Source organism: Lissotriton vulgaris, chromosome 11 (assembly GCF_964263255.1).
Source record: "Lissotriton vulgaris chromosome 11, aLisVul1.2, whole genome shotgun sequence".
In the NCBI taxonomy this organism is placed as follows: Eukaryota; Metazoa; Chordata; class Amphibia; order Caudata; family Salamandridae; genus Lissotriton; species Lissotriton vulgaris.
In genome coordinates this window covers 828,064,846-828,080,036 of record NC_141699.1, presented here as the reverse complement: position 1 = coordinate 828,080,036, position 15,191 = coordinate 828,064,846, and the positions used below count along the sequence as shown (strand labels likewise).

Here is a 15,191-nt window from a genome sequence, read left to right as displayed (position 1 = left end):
CGTCGAGTGTGTGTCCGGCGAGGTGGGTGGGGGTGGACACCAGCTGCTTGAGTCCAGGATTGGCGAGGTTGTCGAGCAGGGTGCTGGTGTTGCGGTCGTTGTTCTCCAGGTGGAAGTTGAGGTCTCCCAGGAGGATGTAGTCAGCGGAGGGGAGGGCATGCGGGCTGACGAAGTCGGCGATGTCCTCGCTGAATTGGGTGCGTGGTCCCGGGGGTCAGTAGATCAGGGTGCCTCTGAGGGTGGTCTTCGGGTCGGTGTGGATCTGGAAGTGCAGGTGTTCGGCGGTGGTAAGGGTGTTGTCGGTGCTGGTCGTGACACGGATGGTGTTCCTGTGGATGATGGCGATGCCTCCTCCCATCTGGTTGGCGGTGCGGTCCCTCCGGGTGATCTTGTAGCCCTCTGGGATGGCGATGGCGATGTCTGGAGCTGAAGAGGCGTTCATCCAGGTCTCCGTGAGGAAGGCAACATCCGGGGCTGTGGTGTCGAGGAGGTTCCAGAGTTCGATGGCGTGTCTGTGGACGGAGCGGGTGTTGAGCAGGATGCACTTGAGGTGGGTGCTGCTGGTGTTCGACTTGGCGGGTGCTGGTGCGATACAGGTCCGGATGCAGGTGAACTTGCAGGCGTGGCAGCTGAAGGGTCCGTGGGTGCGTCGTGGTGTGGCGTGGTAGCACCCTGGGAGTCGACCGGCGTTGAGTGCGCTGAGGTTGGTGGCGGTGTACGTCAGGCGGGTCGGCCGGGGTCTTCGGGGGCCAGGGGTCCTGGCACTGGGCGCGGTCCAGGCGCGGACGGGCGTAGACGGGCTTACCTTTGGCGCGCCTTCGGCGCACAATCGGTGCAGCCGCTGCGCGTGACCGCTGCGCGTTCGCACGGTCGCCATATATGGCGAAGTGCGCGGGGCGGAGCAGCTGGGAGGCGGGAGCGGGGAGGGTACAGAAGGCAAAAGGGGCGGGGTTAGCGGCGGTGGCGGGAAGCGGGGAGCGGGGAGGGGGGACGAAGAGGTTAACGCTGCAAGGAAAACAGAAGGCTAAACTCGGCAAGTACAGGGAGACAGGCAACAAGTACAATATACAGTAAATACAGTGAGGAAAACAGCAATACGACGGGGGCAGGACGCGGACCACGCCGCTAGAAGGCAGGGGGCGTGGTCACGCGGCGGAGCTCGGCAGCGAGGCAGAAGGCAGGGAAACACGCACGCAGCAGCTGGTGGCCGTGCGGCGCGGGGGTGTCCTAGAGCTAGGTCACACTCACCTGCGTCGCACAGTAGCCATATATGGCCAAGTGCGCGGGGGCGGAGCAGCTGGGAGGCGGGAGCGGGGAGGGTACAGAAGGCAAAAGGGGCGGGGTTAGCGGCGGTGGCAGGAAGCGGGAGCGGGGAGGGGGGACGAAGGGGTTAACGCTGCAAGGAAAACAGAAGGCTAAACTCGGCAAGTACAGGGAGACAGGCAACAAGTACAATATACAGTAAATACAGTGAGGAAAACAGCAATACAACGGGGGCAGGACGCGGACCACGCCGCTAGAAGGCAGGGGGCGTGGTCACGCGGCGGAGCTCGGCAGCGAGGCAGAAGGCAGGGAAACACGCACGCAGCAGCTGGTGGCCGTGCGGCGCGGGGGTGTCCTAGACCTAGGTCAAAAGAGAACTGTCATCAGTAAACATCACAACCGACCCTATACCAGGAGGTATAGTATGGAATTGAACTGATTATGATATCTATGGCCCGGTAGAGATGCTGAGGATTCCACATCAGTTCAAGGTTTCTGTGAATGACTTTGTAACACCCAGCAGATTCTCTGATGATTGGGACTTTGAGACAATTAATAATATGATGTTAGATTTAGAAATTTCTGCGAAATATACTAAACATGACTATTTAGAAGGGTCATCAGACTATGAACAAATGTATTGTTTTAACCATTTTGGTCATTACTATTTGCACAAATCTGCAATCCCGAGAAATGTTTTTATGTATAATCAATGGGAACATTGTCAAACACCACAAAAAGGCTGCTCTAAAATATTTTATGAAATGTTTCCTTACTTCTCAGGGTTTAATGTTACAGATCCAGAAACGTTTTATTTAAAAAATGTAAATAAGACAGGATTGAAAACAATGTTGACTAATACCAAACAAATTTATTCTGCAAACTTTAATGCTAAGTTGTCCACATTGGGTTACGACTTCTGGAAAGACAACATCGAGACAAAAACTGTCTGGGGCACAAAAGAATGGCAGGTGCAAGGTCTGGAAGCTTTATTCAGAGCCTGCATTATACCTGAACAAATAATGTTTTTAAATGACACTGTGCAACAAACCTCTTGTCTTGGCATAGCAAAAATAAAAGATTTAAATAAACCGTCTATACCAAAGCCCATTCCTGAAAATAACAAAACTACAGAAGGGGAGATAGACGTACAATATGTTTTCAAATTGAACAGAACTAGTCCTAATTGGAAAAAAAAGTTAATCTGGCCCATAGACACCAATAACTGTCAAGATAGATTCCTGAACAAAACACAGGGTTTAATTCTTAACAGGCCAGATCCAAGATACTCCCAGAGACAAGATCCAGGGATAGTAACAACATATAGTGTAGGGAAACTATGCCTTGAATGGCTTAAAACTTCTAAACTTTCAGAAATTAAACAACACGACTTTACTTAAAGAAAGCAATGATTTGCGAGATTTCTTACTGGGACCTCGCAAACCACGGCAAAAACTTTTCATATACACCGGTATATATGCTGCGTACAATGAGGCTTGGAAGATAACACAATTAGAAACTGCAGAAAGAATATGAGAAATTGGTCGTATTAACTTGGAGAAAGCTCTCTCTGTAGTGGACAATGGGTTAACTACTCTGTCCTCCAGAATATATTCATTGGACAGCATTGTATCCTCTGCAATTGACATAATGGAGCAAGACTTGTTAATGTTACAACATGGCCAGTCTCAATTACGTTCTATAATGCAACTAGGCTGGACGTTGCAAAATCTGCGTTCAGGCTACGTGCCATGGAGACTTATCAACACAACATCATTGTTTACTGGGTTTAACCTTACAGATAAACAAATCTCTTTGGCACAAAGAGGAGCAGACGATACGGTGCTGAGCATTAAAAAACTGGAAAGATTACCATTGACAGTTTCTGAGAAACCTGTAATAGAATGGATTATTCATGGCACCATCATGATTCCAGTGACGATTTTCCAGTTTCAGTATTGTCTACAGAATATACCAGAAGGCCTGTATGAAAGGTTGGGTAAAGAATACATTAAGTCAACGTGGACTTTACCATATACACACAGTTGTTGGAATAAGGGGAAAGAAGTATTCCTTAGTGGAAAAAGTTGTAAAAATGCACTAAGTGGTACACTTCTGTGCCAGGGTATTAATTTACATGGAGCCTGCGATGGTTCTGCGAATAACCTTTCATGCCACCTGCACGGTACTCCCTCCACACTGATAGAACCTGTTTTCAGGCACCTAGCCAATGACAGTTACGTTATATTAAATGATCACAGCTGCTGTGGCATGGTGCCAGGAAACATTTATCTAGTTACTGTGTCGTCTATGGTCACTTGTTGTATGCAAGTATTGTATCCAGCTCGCAAGTCAGACAGTCAGACGGCAAAATGGCCTTCATTGAATATCTCTTCTATACAAATTGATACTTTAAGCAGACTAAAGTCTATTCTTTTGCAAAAATCTGTGCCACTGACATCATCAAAAGAAACGTATGATTTGCAAGTTGCAAGTACTTCTGCAGAGATACATGCATTATTATCAACAAACTGCCCTGCACATTTCGCAGAAATGTTAAGTCAAATCTTAAACATGTCTGATACCAGTAGCATCACACATGTATTTAAGACAATTTTTTCGGGACTGTTAGCACCATTTGAAGCAGTCCTCTGCATATTCCCAAATTGTGTGCACTCTGTGTTCGGCGGCCTGCCTCTCATCTTGGGACTCGTAGAAGAAATACTATTTTTATTTCTTCTGCTCCGATATGGCAAGTCCAGTAACCGGCGATACCCAGAACCTCATGGAAAAGACGATCCGCGCCCAGAGGTATCGTGAGAGGATAAAACAGATTCTCTGCTTGTCTCGTTTAAGAGATCTGAATACGACATGGCTTCTCTCGTTCAGACCAATCTGGCAAGATTGCATCTTACCTGTTCTACGATGCCTACTTTGCGGAGAGGAATGCATGTTAGACATTTGTCTTACACTTCCATCAGTCCTGCCATTGGATGTCGACGCCTTGCTAGGTCCTGTGATGGCTCATGCATTGTGTTGCCCCCAACGGCTACAAATCCTGATGACGGCATTCATTGAGATCTCACCAGTAAGAGTAACTGAGGGTGAGGTACAAGAAAAACCCGGCACACAGGTACCATCTGATATGACTATTGCTAACCCGTCAACAAGCGCTGACGGCAATGTTTCTCATCTATGCACATTTGATCTGCTGGATCAAGTGGTTCCAATTTCACCTACTATGGTAGACGATTTCTTTGCCAGCCTAGACGACTTTATGTTTTCTCCTGACACCGAGAATAACTTTTGATTCATGCACACAGTGTTCTCTGAACTCTGAAATTCGGCCTTAATTTTTCAAAACAATGACTTCTAACATTTGGAACTATATTTCCACAACAAAGTTGTAGTTTTTCTCTCTTTCCAAAAACATTGAACTTTTGGCACAGACTAATCTGCTTAAAGTAGAACTATTCTTAGAGAACAAGTCATCTTTGAAAACTGACTAAAAGAATTAATTAGGCCTCATCCCTATTAATAGTAGGATTGCTATGACATGTTATGTTATGAAATGATCTCGACCTTTCTTCTGTATTTAAGAGACATTATCATAAATGTAATCTAATGATTTTTTCGAATTGCATTGAATAGATTAAAGACAAGTATATTGTGTACTGTAGAAAATGCTAAAAAAAAATCTGCATACCCAGTTCAAATGCATTCTTTGTATTGGGGTGGGATTGTAAACACAAGCTTTAGATATGTTCAGTGCTTGCTAGGTTAGCTTTATTGAACTTAATATCCGTGGAGTGGGTGTTGTAAATGAATCTCGGACCCTAGTATAAATTTCCCGATTCATGCCCTTATATAGGTTACTTTATCATTTCCTTATATAGGCATAGAAATCATTACCATATTTGGCCAAATACGGCATGGATACTTCCACTAAGCTCCAAGAATTAAAAAAGTTTTCTTGGAAAAAACAGCCTTCAGCAGCTCGGGACTTCCCCCTGCTTGAATATTAAGTTCTCCTAGAACTCCTGGCGTTTTCCAAGAAATGAGCCTTTGAATGACGGTATTAAGTCCAAACATGCGTCAAACTCTGCACCTTCAAAGTATAAATATGCCTTGATTTGCCTAAACAAACACACAGTGGTTTGGAGCAGATCGACTATCTACTTGCCCGACGCCCTGCAGTAGCAAGTGCCGAAGGAAGCCGACCCTCCAGCAGACGCACTGTGAGACTCTGTCATTTCTCCTGCCGAGAAATCCAGCTCCAGTGTTTCCAGACTACCCTTGCGGGTATCTGGGAAATCGAGTCCTGAGAACGTGATACAAGACCTCCTTCATTCTAGAACAAAGGTACGGAGCTGATTAGACCTCTTAGAGAATTATCGGAATCAGATTCCTGGCAAAGAACTCCTAGAATTAAACTCCTCCTCTTATACTGCCTCCCTCTTACCAGACTTAGGTTAGGTACACCGGGGTAGGCGTATTCTAGAAGCACCAGTTGAGTATTTTAGTCATCCTTTTATCAATGTATGTATTTTATGTATTTTATACATTTTATGCACTTTATGGCTTAGAAACCATATCATGCTTTTGCAGTACTACTTTATAATACTGTTCGTATTATATGCATAGTACTTTATAGTAAGCTCTACTATTGTAGCAGTTCATTTTCAATGCTTGAGAAAGAAGACTGTTCAATAAATACTTTTTTATTGAAAACGCACGTCTCTCTATTTCTCTTGCACCTCTGGTGAAACTAAGCATGCACGATTGACTGAGTGAAATAGTTATCTATTGTTTCTGCGACTCTAGAGATTTGATTTCTTATTCTTGAGAAACAAAGTTGTCATGTTTTATGCGGTTGTCAGAAACGAATCCCTTCTTGTTTATTCAAGAAAGTTTCTAGTGACCTCTGAGCTAGCTTTCACTCACAATTAAGTCTAATATAACCGGTAGAGACCTAGTAGACCTCAGTCCTACGTCTAAGCTACAGGATATATTATTCCAATGCGCAGAGCCTATTGGGAATATAGGAACTACACTACAGGGGGAGGGCGAGAAGGGTGCAAGGCAGAGGGGAGATGGGTGCAAGGGGGATGGTGATGAAGTAAAAATGTCCCCCCTCCCCCCGGAAAGATTTCTGTGGACGCCCATGACAACGCACACTACTTTGTGAGAGAGAGTGGGAGAGAGAGGAGAGAGAGTGGAGTGAGAGAGAGAGTGGAGTGAGAGAGAGAGAGAGAGTGGAGAGAGAGAGTGGAGAGAGAGAGTGGAGAGAGAGAGAGTGGAGAGAGAGTAGAGAGAGAGTGGAGACTGAGAGTGGAGAGAGAGTAGCAAGAGCTTGGAGAGATAGTGGAGAGAGTGAGTGAGATAGAGTGGAGAGAGAGAGAGTAGAGAGAGACAGTGGAGAGACAGTGGAGAGAGAGTGGAGAGAGAGAGTGTAGAGAGAGAGTGGCGAGAGTGGAGAGAGAAAGAGTGGCGAGACTGAAGAGACTGGAGAGAGAGAGAGAGTGGCGAGAGAGGAGAGAGAGAGAGAGAGAAGAGAGTGGAGAGAGAAGAGAGAGAGAGAGAGAGTGGAGAGAGAGAGTGGAGAGAGAGAGAGAGTGGAGAGAGAGTGAAGAGAGAGAGTTGAGGGAGACAGTGGAGAGAGAGAGAGAGTGGAGAGAGTAGAGAGAGAGTAGAGGCTGAGAGTGGAGACAGAGTGGAGAGGGAGTGGAGAGAGAGAGAGTGGAGAGAGAGTGGAGCGAGAGTAGAGAGAGACAGTGGAGAGAGAGTGGAGAGAGAGTGGAGAGAGAGTGAGAGAGAGTGGAGAGAGAGTGAGTGAGAATGGAGAGAGAGAAGAGAGAGTGGAGAGACAGTGGAGAGAGACAGTGGAGAGAGAGAGAGTGGAGATAGACAGTGGAGAGAGAGAGAGTGGAGAGAGCTTGGAGAGACAGTGGAGAGAGTGAGTGATAGAGAGTGGAGAGAGAGAGAGTGGAGAGAGACAGTGGAGAGATAGTGGAGAGAGAGTGGAGAGAGAGATAGTGGAGAGAGAGAGTGGCGAGAGTGGAGAGAGAGAGAGTGGAGAGACTGGAGAGAGAGAGAGAGTGGAGAGAGAGGAGAGAGAGAGAGAGAAGAGAGTAGAGAGAGAGAGAGAGTGGAGAGGGAAAGAGAGTGGAGAGAGAGTAGAGAGAGAGAGAGTGGAGAGAGAGTGGAGAGAGAGAGAGTGGAGAGAGGAGAGAGAGAGAGAGAGGAGAGAGAGTGGAGAGTGCAGAGAGAATGGAGAGTTGAGAGAGAGTGGAGAAAGTGGAGAGAGCGTGGAGAGAGAGTGGAGAGAGTGGAGAGAGAGTGGAGAGAGAGTGGAGAGAGTGGAGAGAGAGTGGAGAGAGAGTGGTGAGAGAGTGGAGACAGGAGATAGAGAGGGTAGAGAGAGGAGAGAGAGTGGAGAGAGAGAAAGGAGCGAGAGAGAGAGTGGAGAGAGAGAGTGGAGAGAGAGTAGAGAGAAAGAAGGGAGAGAGACAGTAGAGAGAAGTAGAGAGAGAAAAGGGAGAGAGAGAGTGGTGAGAGAGTGGAGGGAGACAGTGATGGGAGACAGTGGAAAGAGAGTGAAGAGAGAGTAGAGAGAGATAGAGAGAGAGTGAAAGAGTGGAGAGAGAGTAGAGAGAGAGAAAGTAGAGAGAGACAGTGGAGATACAGTGGAGAGAGAGTGGAGAGAGAGACAGTGGAGATAGAGTGGACAGGGTTTTGAGAGAGAATGGAGAGATAGAGTGGAGAGAGAGTAGAGACTGACTCAGAGACTGAATACTGACTGTCCGAGAGACTGACTGGCTGAGAAACTGACTGAGAGAGAGAAAGAGAGAGACTGACTGACTAAGAGAGAGAGAGACTGACAGACTGACAGAAAGAGAGAGATAGACTGACAGAGAGAGAGAGACCGACTGACTGACAGACTGACAGAGAGAGAGAGACTGACAAACTGACTGACTGACAGACTGACTGACTGAGAGAGACTGAATACAGAGAGAGAGAGAGAGAGAGTGTGAGAGAGAGAGAGAGAGAGAGAGATAGAGATAGAGAGAGAGAGAGAGAGAGAGAGAGAGAGAGAGAGAGAGACTGTGATGGAATTGGGGGTCACAGTGTGGATGAAGCTATGCGATGCCTCTTAAGATTGCTATTGTCTACTAATAAACATTTATTATTAAAATATGCTCTTTGTAGTTGATCTGTTTTTTAAATACTGCATTGTCGCATTGTCTAATGTTTTAAAGCGGAAACGAGAAGGAGCAGTGGATGCACTTTTGTCAAAACTGAACGATGAGGGGGCCCGATGTTGTATATCAAGACAGGAGTCTGCATCAGGAAACCCACCTAAACTTGGGCAAACTTCCCCGGCCAACTGATGGCAGGGACACTGTAATGAATGGACCACCACCTATGATAGCCTGCTGGCGAACTAAGCCCAAACTTTGACTCCACCATCCAGTGTTACTTATAACGGCTTCATTGGTGACAGTGGAGTAACAATAGCACCGCATCCCCTGCAGTATGGCGGGTCGCTGGCCTGAGAGCTCTAGACCGGCATGGAGGATGGGAGGGCGGTCCCCTCCATGTAGTTTGCAGGGGGGCCCCCTCAAGTTTCGTTACGCCACTGCGAGAGAGTAGCTCTTGCCCTCACGCCCCTCCACTACAGACGACCTGCCAGTGGTCACCAGACTGCGAAAGAGCTACATACCACCTTGGTGCCTCTGGAGTCTTCTGTTTCCTGCAGTTGAATCTTCTCAGCTGAGAGCAGCCAAGCCAGGCCTTCCCTATAGCCTGCCTGGACTGCCAAGATGCCATACTGAGCATGTCACTGCTCTCTGTCCTATAGTAAACTGGCTTATGAAGAAATATACTTGGTATTACTATACACTGTACATCTTAAAAAGCAAAGTGCAGCTTTTTAGCATCCTTAAAGATTTTATAGTTAACTGCTGAGGACATGGTGTAACTGCCAGAGCTGCCGACTTAAAAGATGGGGCACCAGGTTTGAGTCTGGGCATGGGCTTTGGGCAAATCACTTAATTTATCAGTGCTCAACAAAAAATGCGATGTGTTCTTGTGTAATGTAATTGGTGCTCATGTAAACTGCTCCAGTACCTTCAGGTCGAGTTTGCGACATATACAACTGCAAATAAGCATCAACTCTGAAGCTCACAGCACTGCAAGAGGCGGTCACAGCAACATATTTTCACCTCGTGCTCGCATCTGTATGCAATCAGCTGGTGCTGATGAGAAATCCTGATCGAATCATGAGCAACCAAACTGGGGTCACTTTAAACTTCTATGGTATCTTGTAACCCTGGAAGCAAAGCCATCCACCCACTCTGTTTAGTTCCCTCTCTACGCCTTGGATGGATGCAGTGAGCTCCGGTTTCCTTTGCCTAAAGCAGCACTCTGCAGTGTAATTATTTTTACCTTTGCTCTCCCCTCTCAGGATGTGGTCATTCCCTTGTGTTTGACAGCAGTGCTTAGAAACAGGTCCTGCAGTCCATATATAGTATCCAAGAGGGAGGATAGAGAGCAGAGCGAATAGAAGAGGGCGGGGAGAATGCAAAAAAAGTATACAAAGATTGGGGAGAGATGAGAAGAGGGAGGATAAAGAAACAGATAACAAGGGTAAAAAGAATAGGGGGCACATGCATCGAGCAAAACACTGGTCGCAAACGTGTCGATTCTCAGAATCGGGCGTTTACTACCAGTAAAATGTTATTTGCGATGCATCAAGCCCAAAGGCATTCACAAAACAGGTAATTGCAATGTTTGCTGATTACCTATTTTGCAAATGCAGTTAGGGAATCTCAAATTGAATTTCCCTAATTGTGATGCATTATGCAATTGCAGATTGCGTTTTTGCATTTTGGAATTGCAAATTACCATCAACTTCAAGTTGATGGTAATTTGCAATTCCTTAGAAAAATGCATAAAATTGAATTTTTCAAAGTGCCATGTGGTGCACACACATGCCCTTAGGGCATGGGTGTGTGTCTCATGTGCACACATGCATGTTTTGTGGGTTCATCAGGGTGGTCTTTAGGCCCCCTTGCACCCTTGAAATTGCATTCTCAATTTGCGAGTAGCTATTTGGTACTCGCAAATTGCGAATGCTGTCCTATTCATTCCTATTGGCCACTAGGCCAATAGTAATGAATAGGAAGGTATTCCTTAATGGCGAATTGCAATTTGTGATTCGCAATTAAGGAATGTGTAGGGATTGCTAATATTTTAGCGAAAACCTACATGCATAGGCAATTGAGATTCCTTAAAAGCAATTCCTTAATAATCGCTATTAATCAATCAATCAATCAGGAAACTTGTAGAGCGCACTACTCATGCGCTAGAAGGGGGGGTGCTGCTACTGCTCGAACAGCCAGGTCTTGGGTAGCCTCCTGAAGGTTAGAAGGTCTTGGGTCTGCCATAGTAGGATGGGGAGGGTGTTCCAGGTCTTGGCCGCGAGGTACGAGAATGATCTGCCGCCCGAGGAAGTTCTTTGGATGCGGGGGGCGGTAGCGAGTGCGCAGTCGGCAGAGCAGAGCTGGCGGTTCGGTGTGTGGAAGGTAAGTCATCTTTTGAGGAATGTTAGTCTGGTGTCGTGGAGTGCCTTGTGTGCATGGGTGAGGAGTTTGAAGGTGATCCTCTTGTTGACGGGCAGCCAGTGCAGGTCTCTCAGGTGGAGTGTGATGTGGCTGCGCAAGGGATTTCGAGGATCAGGCGAGCTGAGGCTTTCTGTATGCGTTGTAGTCCTTTCAGAAGTTTGGCCGGGGCTACCGCTTAGAGGGCGTTTCCGTAGTCCAGCCTGCTGCTGACGAGGGCCTGGGTCACCGTTGTTCTTGTGTCGGTGGGTATCCACCTGTAGATCTTGTTGAGCACGCATCCGGGTCTGGTGGCTCAGTGGACAAATGTGTCCATTGCAGGGGCCTGTGTTCGACCTCATGGTCACAGGTTCAAATCCCGGGGGTTCACTCAGCCTTTCATCCAACTGAGGTCGATAAAATGAGTACCATTGAGTTGGGTAACAATAAACATCTGTTATTCAGCGCCAAGATACCCAAGGGTGAACGTGCGCTTTACAAATACACATGTTATGTTATGTTATGTTGAAGCAGGAGGATGAGACGGCGTTGACTTGCTTGGTCATGGAGAGCGTTGAGTCGAGGATGAACCCCAGGTAATAAGGAAACACAATTGCCTAGCTTGATGCATGTGCCCCTAAATGTATTATCTTACAGCTCTAACCCTGTGGGTAGGACTTGCAGACTATGTGCTATGAGGGAAGGCAGGTGGAGCTAAAGAGAGGACGGTAAGGGCGACAGATAGATAAGTAGGGAAGAAGACTGTAAAGAGGGTGATAGGGAGGGAGAGCTAGGAAGATGGCGAGAGAGAAAGAGGGAGGAAAAGATGATAGGGGTAAAAAGAGGGAGGATGCAACAAGAGACAATACATTCTGGAGACTTGTGATGTGAACTACCAGCTTGAACTGGACTACTACTGACAACTGCTGCTCCACCCTGGGGGTTGGTGGGGTGGGGGATAGGGGTGGTGTGGACAGCACCACTCACTGTGTGTCTGCTGCTGATTTACATTGATTTCTTACCATCAGCAATTTTTATTTATTCATATATTTGCACTACCACGTGTTTAGAGTGGAACACTTCTGAGTTTTGCACTTGCACTTGCCAGCATTCTCTTTTACCTTATTGCATTAGCACTGATTATACCTGATACTGAATTACGGTATAATCTCCTATGTGCACATGCTATGCCATAAAATTAGCTTTTTAGGCTAGTGCGCGGTCATGAATGATCAGATCAATGAGATCATCTTCTGGGCAGCGGCAGTGTCAGCCTGGGCTCTGTTACTGAGAGCTGCAGTCACACAGTCTGTCTCCAGTTAGTGCCCTTTCTTCCCTTTCTGGTGCTTTGCAGCAGTTTTAAGATCTTCTTTGAGTTTCTCGTTGCTCAAATGTGTGTAATTTCTGATATTTATATGTTTCCCTCATCTTCATTGCTTGATTTTGCTTGCGAGAAAGGGTCACTCGTAACCGTTGAAATGCCACTCACAATGACCCTGAAATTATGAAATTGTCACACATAGCAATCTCAGACCGTGGCAGCTATGCATCCAGCTGTCAATTTGAGAGAAGAGGGCCTATCTTACAATAGAAAAATTGAGGACTTGCTGGCTAAATTCCACACAGCCAGTCTGATCATGGCACGGCTACCTTGTTCAAAGTGCTCTGTGAACTCCACACCAAAGTTTGAAAAAAACAGAGCAGACGCATCGTAAGATCCAAAACACCAGATGTGCACAAGCATTTGCCAGTAAAAGGAGTAATTTATAGCGCCACACATGCACCACCGAACTGCAGAGCAGCAGTGACTCCTCCACAGCCCTTCGCAGATTCAACCAGTCAAATACACAATGATGGGAAGCTGCACCAAATGCTTCCCCCTCCTATCTTGTCTCTGCTGGTCTGCCCTACCTCCAGTTCACTATACGCTGACGTGCTCTGCGTGATTACACCTCAAGGTCCACAGGAGCCAGCACCCAATGGTACACAACATCAATATCACTGAAAAACAGACCACAGCCTGCATCTGACGGGCTTGTGTATCAAGGGCGAGTGGACAACTCACCCGTGCATGCACAGTTACACCAGAGCCAAGACAACAATGTGGAGCCAATATATGGAGTATACAGCCTTTTCTTTAGCAGATTGTGTGTTCTTAACACTCTGCATCCCCTTTCCTCCCACTACAGACCTACAGACTAAGCTGCTGCCTCCAGCAACCAGAGTTCTAACTCACATCATTGGAAGCATTTAGAACAGAGCTAAAGAGGAAGACCTCACTTCCAAAATGTTCCAAAGCTGAAATAATATAGCGCCTCCAAAAAGAGGCAGAACCTTTGCTTGCGTTACTTTGTGTGACTCAATTTCTTAAAAGGCCATGTACGGTTTGTGCTGTCTGGCTGGGACTTGTCCTAACACTTCTGGATTGGACTACATCTGTTTTTTACATGTGAGCAGCTGGCCCCAGTTAAGGTTGCAGTCATGAATTTTGGGAGGGGCTGCTAGGTCATAAGATCGATCTATCCCCAACACTGATGTTATTTGGCTCAGATTCTAAATTAGTTTTGACAGAGGACGAGCCGCTTTGGTTTTTATGTCGGTTGCTGTGCTCAGAATTCTGATTTCAGCCTGTTGGAAGGATGTTACAGCCCCATCTTATCTGATGTGGATCTCTAGATTCTTAGGTATATATAATATTGAGTCCTGCCTCTATGATCTTAAAGGCGCTAAAAAACGAGAGATGGGAAGATGCCTTTGGGCCCCGGTCAAGAAATGGCTGGAGGACAGAATATGAACCTGAAATGTACTGCATTGTCTTATTTATTGGAAGATCATCTGTATTTTACCCCCACATCATGTAATATGTTTTTAACTGTTTATATCAGAGTGAGTATCTATTTGTATCAGATGTTTTTATACCTCGCATGTGATTAATTAACTGTTTTGTCTTTATGCACCATGAACTTAAAAAAAAAGGACTCTTCTTTTTGCAGTGTTGGGCTGATTAAGATATGGTTGGTCTACCCTTGTTACAGCAAAAGCAAGTTAAATCCATGCTCTGAGAAAAGCAATATGATAAATATTTTTAAACAGGCAAACGTTGAGTATGAAGACTTGTTCTATGCATAGTTGTGGAGAGGAAGAGTGGCTGCCGCTGTGGGTTGTTGATCTGGTGCTATGCGGTGATATCAATGTACAGTTCATTGGAAGAGTAGTGTTAGGGGCTCCAGTATTATGGTGAGGGTTGATAAGCTGGGGATGGTATCTGGTAGTGCAGTGTTATGGGGTTAGCTTTGAAACGCTTTGAGCATGTAGTGCAGTGGTAAAGATAATGCAATTCAGGGTTGATAGTTTGTGTTTGTTGGGTGGAAGTTGAGGGACGAGATAGGGCTATGTACCAGTATATGTATTATGTAGAGGCTGTTGGGAAGGAGTAGTGTTTTGGTGTGTTAGTGCACTGCACTGCTTGAAGGTGATAATGAAGTTCTGGGGGGTGGTATTATAGTGTTGAAGGAGGGTGGTAGTGTGGTGGTGCTGGGCTTAGTGTAGCTGCTTTCGTGGGTGTATGTATGCAATGTTACGGGCTGTATTACAGTGCTAGTATCAAGGTGCTGGTTTTGTACTACAATGTTACCGTATGAAGTTGATAGAACTAATCTAAGAAGTTGCAGTTGTAGTTGATGGTATGATACAATGGTGCTGAGGGTTGTAGTGCTAAACAGTGCTAAGCAGTGAGTGATAGTGCTGTGCTGGATGATAGTAGTGTTATAGAGGAGCTGGGGGTGTGGTTATGAATGTGATGGTACATTTTTGGGATAGCTGTGCACTGTGAAATGTTCATAACATTCTGACTTGTGGCAGTATAGTAGAGGTGGGTAGTGTGTGTTGGTGGGAGTAAGTAGTATGGTGACTTGGGGTGTAATGTAATTGGAGAGTTGGTAGAAGGTGGTAGAGACAAAAGATTCTAATGGAAAAGATAAAATGGAAAACCAGAACAAATAGGTGTGTGTTCGAATCCACTCTCAATATTTGGGTGAGAGGGATGTGCTGTTAAAGATAGTTTAAAACTTTTTCCTGAAAGAGGGATGGTCCACACTGTCTTTGATCCAGATGGGTCAAGAGTGCAATAACAGTGGGCCTATAAGTTCAGTACCTCAACTCCCTTAGCACTAAGAAACCAATTCCATTTCCAAGTGGGTGAATTTAGACTTTTTCATATTTGGGGTGATAAGAAGATATTCAGGTGTTAGAGGACAGATGTGCAACGTTGACAGGACATAGTGATACCTCTCCATTTTCCCTGTGATGTTCAGGTCACACATATAG

General features: G+C 46.0%; 1 protein-coding gene across 2 annotated transcripts in view; it reads right to left on the bottom strand.

Moving 5' to 3' along the window:
* SLCO2A1 (solute carrier organic anion transporter family member 2A1) overlaps positions 1-15,191 on the bottom strand; it is a 661,420-nt gene that overhangs the window by 158,279 nt on the left and 487,950 nt on the right. The gene's annotated exons all lie outside the window — the stretch shown is intronic.